Below are 14,454 nucleotides of genomic sequence, written 5' to 3' on the forward strand. Positions count from 1 at the left end.
ATTCTGGTTAACTTCAGCATGGCAGGAAGAGGGGAAATAATGATTTGTAGTGCCATGGAGATGGAAACACAGCCAGCAGGAGGCCTCCCAACCTCCAAACTTGACTAGATCTCCTCTACAGTTTCTTGCCACAGATCTGGTTTTTTCACAGCTCACAACCCCTGTGATTCAAATAGAGTTGTAGAGAGCCTGTTGTAGAGCATTTGCCTAGGGATCAGTCCCTAGCACAACCAGAAGGAAAGTAACTGTGAGGTTAGTCCTGCTCTCAAAGCCAACAAACACAGGGTTTCTAAAGCTTTCTCATGATCTGAGGAAAAGCATGCTGATAGGGAGACTTGGATGTTTCCTTTGGTGGCATTTACTGACTGAGAACCAGAAAACTGAAAAGACAGATGCCTCTATTTGCCTCAGATGTCTTGGTGGTAGAGAAGCAAAGTCAGAGTTGTGCTCCGAAAGACTGTCTGGGAAACAATGGCTGTGACTAAGGCTAGCTGGGTTGGAAGCAAGGAGGGAACAGCAGGTTTTCTTTCACTCCCATGTGAGAAGTTGGAGCCTTGGTATACTATGACCATGCTGTTGTCTGGGGTGGGGCCTTGTTGTGGGTGTTCAGGGCACTTTGTCCCGGAAGTCTGTCCAAAAAGCTAAACAATGCGGGCTGTCCCTGGCAAGGCAGGGCCTGGCTTACTCAAATCACTGTTTAAGGGGAGGTGCTTCGGGGTAACAGAACTGGCTCCATTTCTACCGTGACCACATCAGCGCTGGTTTCCGCTGTGCAAAAACAAAATTCTAAAAAAAAAATGCCGTACCAAATTCTATGTGGCTTTTGTTTTATAAACATTTTTTTTTAAGTCTGTGGAAACTGCAATAAAGACCAATATTGTATCCAGTTGCTTTCCAGAGAGCAAAATCGACTTGGGAGATCTGTCAGCATGAAGTTCTGTCTTCTGAAGCAGATACGTGACTATGGGCAAGGACAGAGCAGTGGTACTTGGCACCTCGTCTTGGAAGCACAAGGTACCTTAGGCTTCAACAGGGAGATAATTGTAGTCAAGAAAGTGTTCTTGGAGAAGGCCAGGATCTGCTAGCAAGGTAGCAATTTTGCTGCTGATGGCCCAGGCACCGTACAGGTGGTGGGAGCACTTTCTGAGAGCTTTGCTGTCCCCAGCCACCCAGACCTGTTCCTGAAACTCACTACTCAGCTTCACCTTCAATGTGAACCCACTTAAGACAAGCGGATGACAGATTACAGCAGAATGTCACTTCCTTTCCAACTCAAAGCAGGCCAGGGTGACGGTATTAATGGAATAAACATGTTCTAGAAGAAAATAATTGAGTCCAAGTCTCATCATTTACACACATGAAATCACGAAAGTTGAGTGCCAGGGCTCTTCCCCTTGTGTGGAAGAAAATGTGGACCTCTGTGTCTCTGGGGATGCGCTCATCATAGCCTCGTTTTCTTTCATTGTTCTTACATATGTATATACACACACAAACACATACACGCACAAAGTATTTCTAAACATATAAATACGACCTTCTCAACCTGTATGTTACCTGTATGTATGCTCTCAGGACACAACATTTGGTATTTGATAACCAAGCTGACAGAAGGGGGTGTCTCTCTCCTGGGAAGACCACTTCCCCCATTCCCAGCCATTCCCCAATTGCCTGTAGTCCTTTCCCCTTCCACATCAGCATGCTCTTTGGTGCCATCAGTGTTCAGGTCTTGTTTAGGCAGTCATACTGGTAAGGCTTTGTGAGTGTGGCTTTTCTGACATTTAGAGGAGAGAGACAGCATTACAGAAGTCCCACAGCAAATTTCCTGCTCCTTTAGCTCTTACAATCTTTTTGATCCCTCTTCTGCAATGATTCCTGAGCCTTCGGTGCATGAATAATGTGGATTCATCTGTTAGGATCAGGCACCACACCATCTCCTGTTCTCTGACTTTAATAAGTTGTGGATTTCTGCATTGGTCTCTGTTGCAAAGAGAAGTCTCTTTGTCCAGGGGTGAGAACTGTAATTATCTGTGCATGTAAGGACACAGATTTAGAATGTAGTTAGAATTATACTGACTTAGTGAAGTGGTGGTTGTATAGGTTTTCCTCCAAGATCCAGGACTTCACTAAGTAAAACATGGAAACAGTCTAGATGCCCTTCAACTGATGAATGGGTAACAAGAATGTGGTACGTTTACACTATAAAATACTATACAGCTGTGAAAATAAATGAATGAAATTTTCAGATAGATGGATGAACCTAGAAAAGATCACATTGAGTGAGGTAAGCCAGACCCTAAAAGACAATATCAAATATTCTCTCTCATCTGAGGCTTCTTGCTCCAAGTCTTCAGGTGTGACCAGGCATTACGGAGTAACTGCAGAAACCATGAGGGGCCATTGGGGCAGGAAGCAACAGAGAGGGAAATAACAGGATACAAACGATTTGAGGGGAGAAATGCAAAAAATAGGGAAGATTTAATGGGGAAGAGGGAGATAAACACAGAAAAAGGAAAAAGTGAAAATAACAATGAGTGTCTGGAAAAGGTATCACATTCTTGTCTACATATATAAACTTACATATAAGACATTCAAGTCTGTGTAGGCACATATGGTTCAAGTGAAATTTTATCGTCTGAGCTGACAATGCTTCCTCCAAGAGACGGGACTGGAGAGATGGCTTGGTGGCTAAGGCGCTTGCCACTCTTGCAGAAGACCCTGACTGAATCTCCAGCACTTACGTGGTAACTCACAAGCATCTGTAACGACAGTTCCAAGAGTTCCGAAGATCTCTTCTGGCATCCACAGATAAACACACACGCCATCAAACAAAAACCCCAATACCAGGCGTAAGAAAGCTCTCTTGTGAGTTGTTGGCCATGGTTATCCAGAAGACCCCAAAGCACTACAGGCTATCGCTATGGCCCTTGGTCTCCTCCAAGAGGTGGAAGGTAAGTCCCTATTGTTGAAGATATCATGCATGAACCTTTGACATAGGGACCAGAGAACCTGAACTGGGTTTGACCTTAAGCTTTCTGCCTGGAGATTAGCTTTCATAGCACTAAAGGTACCATACAAGATTCCAAGGGAGGGAACCAACCAAGATGACATCTATGAACCACATCAACAACCAGCACGTCATGATAATCCTAAGGGATCAGCAGTGGCACACATGCACTGGTGGTAACCAACAGCTCTCTCAATTGGACCTAAGATCTGCTCAGCAAGAGGGAAACCAAACCTGTTATTTGAAAACTAGCCAACTATCCAGGGATAGTGATGTCATGTTAACGATTCTTAGCAATTTCTTCCCCCCCCTTTTTTTTTAAGTCCCCTGCCTTTTTACTGTCTAATATCATGTATATTAAAATATAAAACATGATAATGGGGAGATGGCTCAATGGCTAAGAGCACTTTCTGCTCTTACAAAGGATCTAGGTTATATTCTCAGCACGCACATGGTAACTCACAACCATGTGCAACTCTAGATCCAAGGGATATGATGCCCTCTTCTGGCCTTCACAGATACAAGACATAAATGGGGTGTATACATACAGGAGAATGTCCATACATTCAAATCAAAAATAAAATCAACATGAAATATATAACCACGCCCATAAAGTTTAATGCAGGTGATGCAGTATACTTCTTGGTGTATTTTTTTTGGATAATTCAGATGTACAGGGAAAACTTGAATCACTAATGCCCCTGTTTGGAACACCTCTCTCTCCTCAACTTCTAACACCCAGAACTGCTCCAAAGATGTTTATTATAGGTCTTCCTGGCTCAGAGAGTGAAAGTGCCTGCCACACAAGTTTCATGACCCACTTGAGTTCAATTCCCAAAACCCACATAAAGATATAAGGAGCTTGCAAACTCCACAACATCATTCTCTGACATTCACCTGTGTACCTTAGCATCCATGACCCCCCACACACACACACATTGTACACACATACACACACACAATAATAACACATAAGTAAGGGTTTAAATATGTGTATGTTGCAGGCTCATATCTATAAACATGGGGAAAATACTGTCTGAATCAAATTGCTCTTCCATCTAACACTTTTCTGTCAAAGCAGTTTCCCTAATATGGATAAAAGACAGAAGTGACTGTGGACAAGGGGACTCTTCGTTCTCGTATTTCACCCTGCCCATTGGTCTCAGTTAAACACATCTCACTCCTAAGAAGAAGCTATGTGGCTGTCCGGAACATTCTCAGATGTGTCATTTGAAATACTGACTCATTATTTTAATTGTACCTTTCTTAAATTAGGGTCAGAATTCTTTCCCTAGCATCATTCTTTTCATCTATTTTCGGAAAGAGCTGTCACTGTCTCATGTCCCAACTAATTGGATAAGTGATTTCTTCTGACCTTGAAACAATTAAGTGGAAAGGATACCCAGCGACTATAAATTGATAGCCTTCGGCTTTTCAAACTGCAATGTATGATTTGAAATTCGTTCAAACAGCGCTTCGAGTTCCAGCGTTCTCTTCTGAAAGGGTATACATGAGTCAGCAAAAGATGTGGAGTTGACAGTGGTGGCATCTAAGCACAGTTCAAGGGTTATCCACTGGGCCACATGGAGAAAGCGATGTGTTGTTCAAAAGCTTCTGCAGCCTCTATTGTCATTCCCATTTTGGAAGTAAGAAAGAAAGCTAGGTAATAAAATATAATCCTGCCTCAATGCTGGAGTCAGGAGAAGTTGAGTTGAAGGAAATCCTGCATGCCCTTAATTTGATGGTTCAAGGGCAATAGACTTGTCTGTGTCCTTGACCCACGGGTGTTTTTTATATATTAAAAATAATAATCCCAAAGCGATGATGTTAACAGCTAGGACATTTGAGAAGTGACTAGGTCATGAGGATGGAGCCCTCATGAATAAGATTAGTGTCCTTGTAGCAGAGACCCAAAGAGATCCTTCACCTCCTCCTCCATGTGAGTCTATCATGAGATGAAGCTGGCATGCAACCCATGAGCGGTCCTTTAGCAAACAATAAACCTGCCAGCACTTTGATCTTGGAAGTGTGAAAAGCACATGTTGCTTTTTTTTTTAATAAGTTTCTCAGTACAAGGTACTTTGTTATAGAAGCCTAAACTGACTTGTACAGCAAGAAATGGAGATTTCCCATGAACAGAGACAAGCAATACCGAGGAGAAAGCTGAACTGTAGACTTCCAATCTACAGTTCAAATCAAACTCCCTGGGTGAGGGACCTCCACAGTGTGAGCTCCTGGGAAGCAGCCCCTTGTTAAACTGCTAGTCACAGATACCTGTCCAATCAAAGGGAAAAGTGTCCTAACATTACAAGTGAGAGGTTCAAAGGAGTCACCAGGAAGCCCTGGGAGGCACTCCACTAGAGAAATGAGTAGCCTGTTTTTAGAGAACAAAACAACAACAACAACAACAACAACAAAACACTCAGTTACCTTTTCTGTGCTTCATCTCTCCTCCCTCCCATTGTTCAGACATGGAGTCATAAACTGGATAGGAAGCTGAAATGAATGGAAGATCATGGAGAAACGTGTAAAATTCCTGCATACCATTCCCCTTCGCAGTCTTCCTCATTCGCCACAGCATCCGGACAATCCAAATTTGCTCCCAGCATTGGGCCCGGCATTCCTTCTATCTGAAATACTCAACCTCACCCTAGAGTAACCAGTGGTTGGTATGTTTCATTTGCTATAGAAACATGTTCTAGTTTACATCAACCCTTCTGGCTAGTATTCCAGGAAATGACAGCTGGGAAGCAGCCCGGAAGACAGTAACCCCAGGGCTTAGTCCCTGATCTCAGTGAGGTTCTATAATGTGTTGGACCAAGGTGACGAAAGAGGAAGTAGTAGAAGCAGGAGAATGTTCTGAAGCTAGTGGACACATGATGTCTGTGTCTAAGAAGAGCAGTCTTCTTTGACCACAAAGTTGGAGATCCCGTCAGTTCTCCCTGAGTAAGTTAATTCATTGTTGGGTAAATGGGTGACTAAATGGGGAGATCGAAAAGCCTTCAAGCACTAAGGTCAGCTTTATGTTTCAAAACTGTGACAGTGCAGTGAAGAATAGGTTGGGCATGAGAACAGAAAGCCACCAGACAAATTGGAAGACTAACTACTACAATAGTCCAGAAGAAAGATGCTAAGCCTCTGTACCCGGGTCCTGAGGTGACTTCTGAATGCTCTGATGGATACACAGGTGTGTCATCCAGATCATACTTCAAAGGGTTGGGAATTTAACTCAGTGGTAGTTGCCTAGCAAGCACAGAGCCCTGAATTTGTTTCTCAGCTCTGAAAAACAAAAACAAAAACAAAACAAGGTAACTGTCACACAGATCACACTTCAAGGTAAGGCTTTTGCTTCAGTTATCAGGGATGGTGCTTACAGTTAACCTCCAGGGTCAGACCTACTGGATCTGGCTCAGCTGCAAAGAGCCCCAGGTCCTTTTCTTCGGCAGCCTATGTGCGGGACATAGTCACAATGATGATTGTTACTAAGTGACTCAGAATCACAAACTGTGCCTCACCCAGCCAGGTTTAGCTACCATCTACCAGCAGTCAACTGAAAGAACCAAAACCATAGTCAAAAGCAGAGAGAAGAGATCTATTCAGTGTGTTCGCATTGGCAGAAAAAGAGCCAGTGACCACCCCAGGTCCATTTTTGGGGTCCTGATAGAAGGTTAGTTTTAAATAGAAATGAAGAGATGTGAGCAACTAAGTAGTCTGGTCCAGATGTGGTCCCGTCACCAATGTCCCAGCTCCCAGTCTCTCTTGTAAGGTCATATGACAAACTGTAACTCTCCAGGAGACAAGGTCCTCCTCTTGGATTCCTCAGGGCTTCAGTCTTTTCTATTCCCGTGAAAGATTCCTGGAGACATCCTAATGTATTGGGGTTCATTGTTGCAATAGTCTGGTAGCCAAAAAGAAGTTTCACAAGTGTCCCTGTAGAATACGTTAATTTCTGCCAGGCAGGCCAGCTGTATCACCAGGGTATAAAGACCTGGCGCTTTTGCCTCATTTCAGAATAGAGCTGACATATATGGTCATTCTATAACTATCCAGGGGAGGAGGGTGCCAAAGCTTTCTCAAGTTTCTTCCAAACCTTGGAGGACAGTGAATCACCCATGTTTAGAAGATACTCAAATTATCTGTTCTTTTTGTTTTCCACTTACCAAACAGAAAATAAATAATTAAATAAATGCTATAAAATCAATAGCATCCTCATGTAACAGACGTAAGTAATTAGACAAGACAAAGGGAAAACGATCCAATCTCAAAATTAGAAATACCTAGAGATAAGCATAATAAGAAACAGGTAAGACCTGAAAAAAAATGAAGAAAAACAATAATAAATCTATTAGAAGATTAAATAAAATATAAATCATTTCCAAACTTAATTATTGACTAAGGTTGCAGAGAAAAACCCCACAAACCATTTTTAACCTGACATACGCTTGAATATCTAGAAAGACAATCATTCCCAGGTAATCTGATGAGAACAAAAGCTGGTGCAATTATTCTATGTGGCTGGAGAGATGCCTCAGTAGCTAAGAGCTTGGTGTTCAATCACAAGGACATGCTGAGCAGCTCACAAATACCTGTAACCCAGGTGAAGGAGAGCGACCTCTTTCGGTCTCTACAGGTACCCACACCCATATCCAGATACACACACACACACACACACACACACACACACACACGTAAAATAAAATACATCTTAAAAATTATCCTAGAAAACAATCTAACTATATAAATCTAGAATTATTTTAAACCCTCATATATTTGGAACGAGAATTTTACTTTTAAAATTTTATCTAAAGAAATGATTAGTAGGCCAGCAAGATGACTTAGCACTGCCACACAAGCCTGATGACTGGAGTTCAATCCCCGGGACCCGCATTTTAATATATATATCCAGATGTGGTAGCACACAGCTGTCAAGACCAGCAGCCCTCTGGCAAGATGGGAGTCAGAGAGCAGAGGGTCGCCTGGAAGCTCGCGGGCCATCCAGTTCAGCTGTACGGCAAAAATCAGAGAGACCCCACCACAATACGAGCTGGAAAAAGAGACTTGGCTCCTGAAAGTTCTCCTCAGACTTTCCCCTGGGCTCCATGGGCTGCGTGTGCCTACCCTCACCTGCTCTCATACACACTAGTAATGACAGTGTCAACAGCAATCATAAAAATGCTCAAAGAGAAGGGGAAAGTTGAGCTGGCTCAGTGGTAACACATTCGCCTAGTAAAAGCAATGAGTACCTGGGTTCAGGTCCCTGTGTAACAACAACAACAACAACAAAAAAGTAAAAGATATTGAAAGTTTTATATAAATATTAAAATATAACACTTCCACCTTTTATATAAAGAGACACATGTATACATATGTGCACATTTGTGTCTACCTATGTAACCTTCTATATAGAAAAATATATTGGAAGGTCAATTAATTATCCAATTAATTAATCTAAGTGACAAAATCATCAATTTTTTTACTTTTAGTCTTTAGTTCTGTGTATATTTTAATTTTGCCACAAAGATATTAATTAACCACAAAAAAAAGGTGTTTGATTTCCTCTAGTTTTCCTTTAAAATTTTTCACAGCTGTTATGAAGTGAGTATGAAACAGTCGCTGTCACCGCCTGTCAGCTTGGTCAGAGTCACAGTTTCTGTGAGGATCGATAGAAAATGGCCTGGAAAGGCAGGTTGGCCAGACCCCATGAACCTTTACGGACCACACAGGGAGCCAGACCCTTAGCTTCTAAAGCTATTGTCCTGAACGAAAGCTGGGAAAGTAGCAAGTGCCTGGGGGGTGGGGGGAGAACCTTCGCTTCTGTCCCCCTCCCTGTGCTGTCACTGGAGAAAATGATGAAGAACCACTCCACAATTCATAACACTGGGCTGCTGTTTCTCACTTAGAAAGACAGAATCAGTGGGCATGCTCTCCTTACCGTGCAAAGTGGGCAGGAGCTATCTGCATCCAAGTCCCGTGAGACACATGCATACAGACACCCACAAACATCAGAAGAGGATTCTCTAGAACCCAAGTCACATGCAGTACTGAGCTGCCGTGTGCATGCTGGGAACTGAGCCCAGGTCCTCTGCAAGAGCAGCAAGTACTCATAATCACCCATCCAGCTCTCTAGAATTTCCATTAAAACTGGGGCGGAGTATAAAATGTCCCAAGAAGTCCTTTTGTTCCTATCCCCACTGTAGACAGGAAAGCTTTTGACACTGTCCCATCCAGATTCTGGGATGCATTATATTGGCACTGTGTCTTCCACCAAAGAGTTCACCATGGTGGTGAATTGTGGTGCCATGTATTGTGCTACCAAAGCATGGAAAGACCCCCTTTCCTCTCACTAATGGCATCTCATCAGTTAGGAGTCTTCAAGAGACATCAAGAGCATCTCTAAAGTATGTGACTTAAAATGCCTGAAGAGACTCAAGGTTTTCTTATTTATCAAATTTGCTGTGATGAATGAGAAGGGGCAGGGGTGCAGAGGAGGGCAGGGGGTGGGGGTGAATGAGAATGAAGTACAATGACGTGTGTGAAATGTTTCCTATTTCATTATTACATCATATGATAAGCTTAAAAAAAACAGGAAAAGAAATAAATAAAGTGATAAATGAGAAGAACAGCTACCTCCTCTGATCAAAAACCACTGAAGAAGACACAGGAGTGCTGTGCCTGCCTGTGCTGTGGAATAGAAATCTTTTTTTAATTTATTTATTTTTCATTAATTACAGTTTATTCACTTCCTATCCAAGCTGTAGCCCCCTGCCTCATCCCCTCCCACACTCCCTCCCTCTTCTTCTCCTACGCCCCTCCCCCAGTCCACTGATAGGGGAGGTCCTCCTCCCCCTCCATCTGACCCTAGTCTACCAGGTCTCATCAGGACTGGCTGCATTGTCTTCCTCCTCCTTGGCCTGGTAAGGCTGCTCACCCCTCAGGGAGAGGTGATCGAAGAGCGAGCCAGTGAGTTCAGCTCCAAGAAAATCCCTGTTCCCATTACGAGGGAACCCTTTTGGCCACTGAGCTGCCATGGGCTACATCTGTGCAGGCGTTCTAGGTTGTCTGCATGAATGGTCCTTGTTTGGAATATCAGTCTCAGAAAAGACCCCTGGGCCAAGATTTTTTGGTTCTGTTGCTCTCCTTGTGGAGCTCCTGTCCCCTCCAGGTCTTTCTATCTCCCCCTTCTTTCATAAGATTCCCTACACTCTGCTCAAAATTTGGCTATGAGTCTCAGCATCTGCTTTGATACCCTACTGGGTAGAATCTTTCAGAGGCCCTCTGTGGTAGGCTCCTATCTTGTTCCCTGTTTTCTCCCTCTTCCTATGTCTCTCCCATTTGCCTTTCTGAATGAAGATTGAACATCTTATCCAGGGTCCTCCTTCTTGATTACCTTCTTTAGGTATACAGATTTTGGTATGTTTATCCTACATTATATGTCTAATATCCACTTATAAGTGAGTATATACCACGTGTATCTTTCTGCTTCTGGGTTACTCAGGTTAATCTTCTCTAGTTCCCACCATTTGCCTGCAAATTTCATGATTTTTTTTGTTTTTAATTGCTGAGTAGTATTCCATTGTGTAAACGTACCATAATTTATGTATCCACTCTTCAGTTGAGGAACATCTGGGTTGTCCTGAGGTTCTGACTATTGCAAATAAAGCTGCTATGAACATGACTGAGCAAATATCCTTGTATACTTGAGCATCTTTTGGATATATGCCTAGGAGTGGTATAGCTGGATCTTGAGGAAGCACTATTCCTAATTTTATGAGAAAGTACCAGATTGATTTCCAAAGTTGTTGTAAAAGTTTACATTCCCACCAATGGAGGAGGGTTCCCCTTTCTCCACATCCTCTCCAGCATGTACTGTCACTTGAGTTTTTGATCTTAGCCATTCTGTTGGGTGTAAGGTGAAATTTCAGGGTGGGTTTGATTTGCATTTCCCTCCTACTTAAGTATGTTGATCATTTCTTTAAGTGTTTCTCTGCCATTCAATATTCCTCTATTGAAATTCTGTTTAGCTCTGTACCCCATTTTTTAATTGGATTAAGAGAGAGAAACACACTTAACTAAAGTGTGTTCCAGCCTTGTGAAAGTGGCCCAAATGTGAGAGTTGAGTTTTCTTCAGAGCTGACAAGTCTTCAAGTGTCTAGCGACCAAGATCTTCAAAGGCACAACTGGGTTAACCTACTTCACTGGTTTGGGCAAGTAAAGGTACATTCTGTTTTATGAACAATTTTCATTTAAATTCCCCTCTTTCTTCATATACGTAAGTATCTTATTCAAAATTGTTTCTCCATTTTCAAACAAAGAAATCTAATCCTCCCCCAACACATATGTGAAAACCACAACACCTTACATTCTAAAAATTATGTAAGGTTCTTCAAGTTAAAAGCATTCTGTTTGAGAGCTCTCAAAACAAGTCCAGTTGCTTAACAGATATGTTTTGAAGTGGGCTGGTAAAGACTGCTTAGCAGGTAGAGGCACTTGCTGCCCAGACTGATGTCCTGAGTTTCATCCAAGGAGCCCACACTGTGGAAAGGGAGAACTGCCTCCTCCAAGCTGTCTTCTGCTCTCCAGAAGAAGAGCACACACGTACTCCGAAAGATGAGAAAAACAATAAAATAAATTTTAATTATTTTGAAAAGTGCTCAATATTGTTAGCCTCTACTTATGGATCTGGAGAGACGGCTCAGTGGTTAAGAGCACTTGCTGCTCTTGCAGAGGACCTGGGTTCAGTTTCCAACAGCCATATGACAACTCACAACTGCGTGCAACTCCAGTGCTAGGGGACCCAGTGTCCTCTTTTGATGTCTGTGGGTTCTGCATGCATGTGGTGTTTTCTCTTTCTCTGTCTTTATGTCCTTCAGTTTCTCTCTGTCTCTGACTGTCTCTCTCTCTCTCTCTCTCGCACATACACAATAAAATAAATATTTTTAAATATTTATTGGCTATCATCAAGAACACAAATGACAACCAATGTTGACAAGGATGTAGGGATAAGGAGACCCTTATTCGGTGTTGATGGGAGTGCAGATTTACATAGCCCCTATGGAAACAAGTTCAGAGATTTCTCAAAAGGCTAAAAATAGAACCATCGTGCAATCCAGTTATAACACTTCAGTTATAGCACATCATCAACAGACTCTACCTCTTACTACAGAGACACTGTTCATCCGTGTTTCACTGCTGCTCAAATCACAACAACTAGGAAATGGAATCGGCCAAATGTCTGTCAGCTGGCTAGTGAAAAATGAAAATGTGATGCATATACACCGTGGAATTTTATCCAGCTGTGAAGAAAAATGAAGTTATTAAATGTGCACGAAAATGGAAAATATTACGCTGAATGAGGTGATCTAATCACAGAAAGACAAACACTGCATCTTCTCTCTCAGATGAGAACCCTAGCTCTGAAACTTAGGCTTAGTGTCTCTTTACTTGGTGTGCCCATGAAGGCCAGGAAGCTAGAAGGGAAGAGGTCTTAGAAGAGGGAGATAATAGAACACACAATATGAAAGTCGGGAGCAGAATATTGGAAGTGCAAAGGTTTAAGCAGAGATGGGAGTGAGGGGATGAAAAAGAGGTGTGGGAGGGTTAACTAAAACTAAGCATGTGTGGGGAAATTATATGGGAACTGTCAGTTTTTAAAGTAACTTAAAAATAGAATTAAGGGCTGGTGTGATGGCTCAGCCAGCAAGGATACTTGCTGCCAAGACTGATAATCTGAGGTCAAACCCCAGAATCCATATAGTGTCACAGAAAACTGATGTCTGAAAGTTATCCTCTGACCTCTACACAGAGAGAGAAAGAGAGAGAGAAATACATATAAAAACCTTTAATATATTGTATAAAGATTTTGAATGGCAGTATCCTGTGTTGGCAGATAATACTGCTCCCAAAAATCCATAGGCTATTAAGCAAATTCCCGGTGCAAGGAATGAAACATCTTTCTGAGTTGTTGATCAAGAAAGCTCCAGCGGCCTTGAAAACAACAGACTCTATTGAATAGTGCCTATTATCATTACTCTTAGTCTCCTAAGAACTAGATGGGAAAACCTGACTGCAGAAAACAGCATGCATTTTGGATGTAGGGCATAAAGAAGTAAAGCTGTAACCAGACTGGAAGTTTTCTCCCTGGTGATGAGTTTTCGTAGTGCTAGCAGGTACTTTGAGGGCTGCCAAAAGAGGAAAGTCATCAATGGTCCTTCCCAGCGGTGGACCCTGAGAGCCACAACATCAACCTGCCAGGCACGATGTGCTCTCTGATACAATATTGGCATGACTGTTCTGTGAGTAACTAACCCCTTCTGATTGGTTTTGAGACTCACCCCATGGGAGGAAAACCATGTTTAAAAGCCCAAAGCTAGGGAAATCATAGGCCCCAGAGAAGAATTTACTACTATTGTTTCGCTGAGCAAAAGTATAATCAAACTGCCTTCCAAATATTTATCTGTATGTCTTCCTCTAAGGGCAGCTCTGAGTCTCGGTTTAAAACTCTTCATTTTGCTATGGGTGATGATTAATGCGAGGACGCAAAACTGGTTAAAATGCTTAGAAAAAGGGATTGAGGCGTGTTCAGTCATAAATGAACACCCACATCACCCCCTACGAGTCTCAGAAAACATCCACAAAAGGAAATAGAAAGAATGTAAGAGTTGTAGGACGGGAAGAATGCTGAGAAATGCTGTCTTCTGTATATGACATCCTCACTGGACTCATGAATTCACGGCAACTCTAGTTATCTGCACATTGCTGGCACAAGATGGGGCCCTTCAACATTCCATCAGGAATGGAGGAAGGGATCAGGAGGCCCCACCCTTTCCTGAGAAACTGTTGACAGTTAATAGTTGAAGAAGTCATCTTTTGCAGTGAGGTAGGCACTGTTAAGTTGCTAGTGTTCCAATAAATTCCCCCACCCACAGTTATGTCTATCACCCTAAGTAAACTCAGTACGTCACAAAAAAAAAACAAAAACTAAAAATAACTGTGGAACTTGCTGCAAAAGGGTATTTTAACAAGAGAAGGTGAAAAGATAATATAAATAACATATATGAAACTGTCAAACAATGATAACTATTTTTTAATCCTACTTTAATCTATCTAAATCACCGGCTATTTGGTCAAGGTCAGCAATAATGCTTCCACTGTTTTCCATTTCCATTGTTTGCTAATGTCAATACTCTGAAATCACCAAACTGGTTAGGAAAATCTAAGCGCGCCCGCTGGTTTCTGTAATAAACGAACGCAAACCAGGCAAGGCCCTACTGGCACGTTGAAGCCCATCAGAACAGTGGGTATGTGATTGGCAGTTGTGACAGAGTTTTTGCCTTTACAAGGAAAAGGCAGGGACTGTGGGAATTTATAGTAAGATATAGAGGGTTAAACTGCTCAGGATAGACCTTTGGAAAAATTTGAAAAAGCCGTCTTGTTTCTGGAAAGATGTAGAG

Source organism: Meriones unguiculatus, chromosome 12, assembly GCF_030254825.1.
Source record: "Meriones unguiculatus strain TT.TT164.6M chromosome 12, Bangor_MerUng_6.1, whole genome shotgun sequence".
Classification (NCBI taxonomy): Eukaryota; Metazoa; Chordata; class Mammalia; order Rodentia; family Muridae; genus Meriones; species Meriones unguiculatus.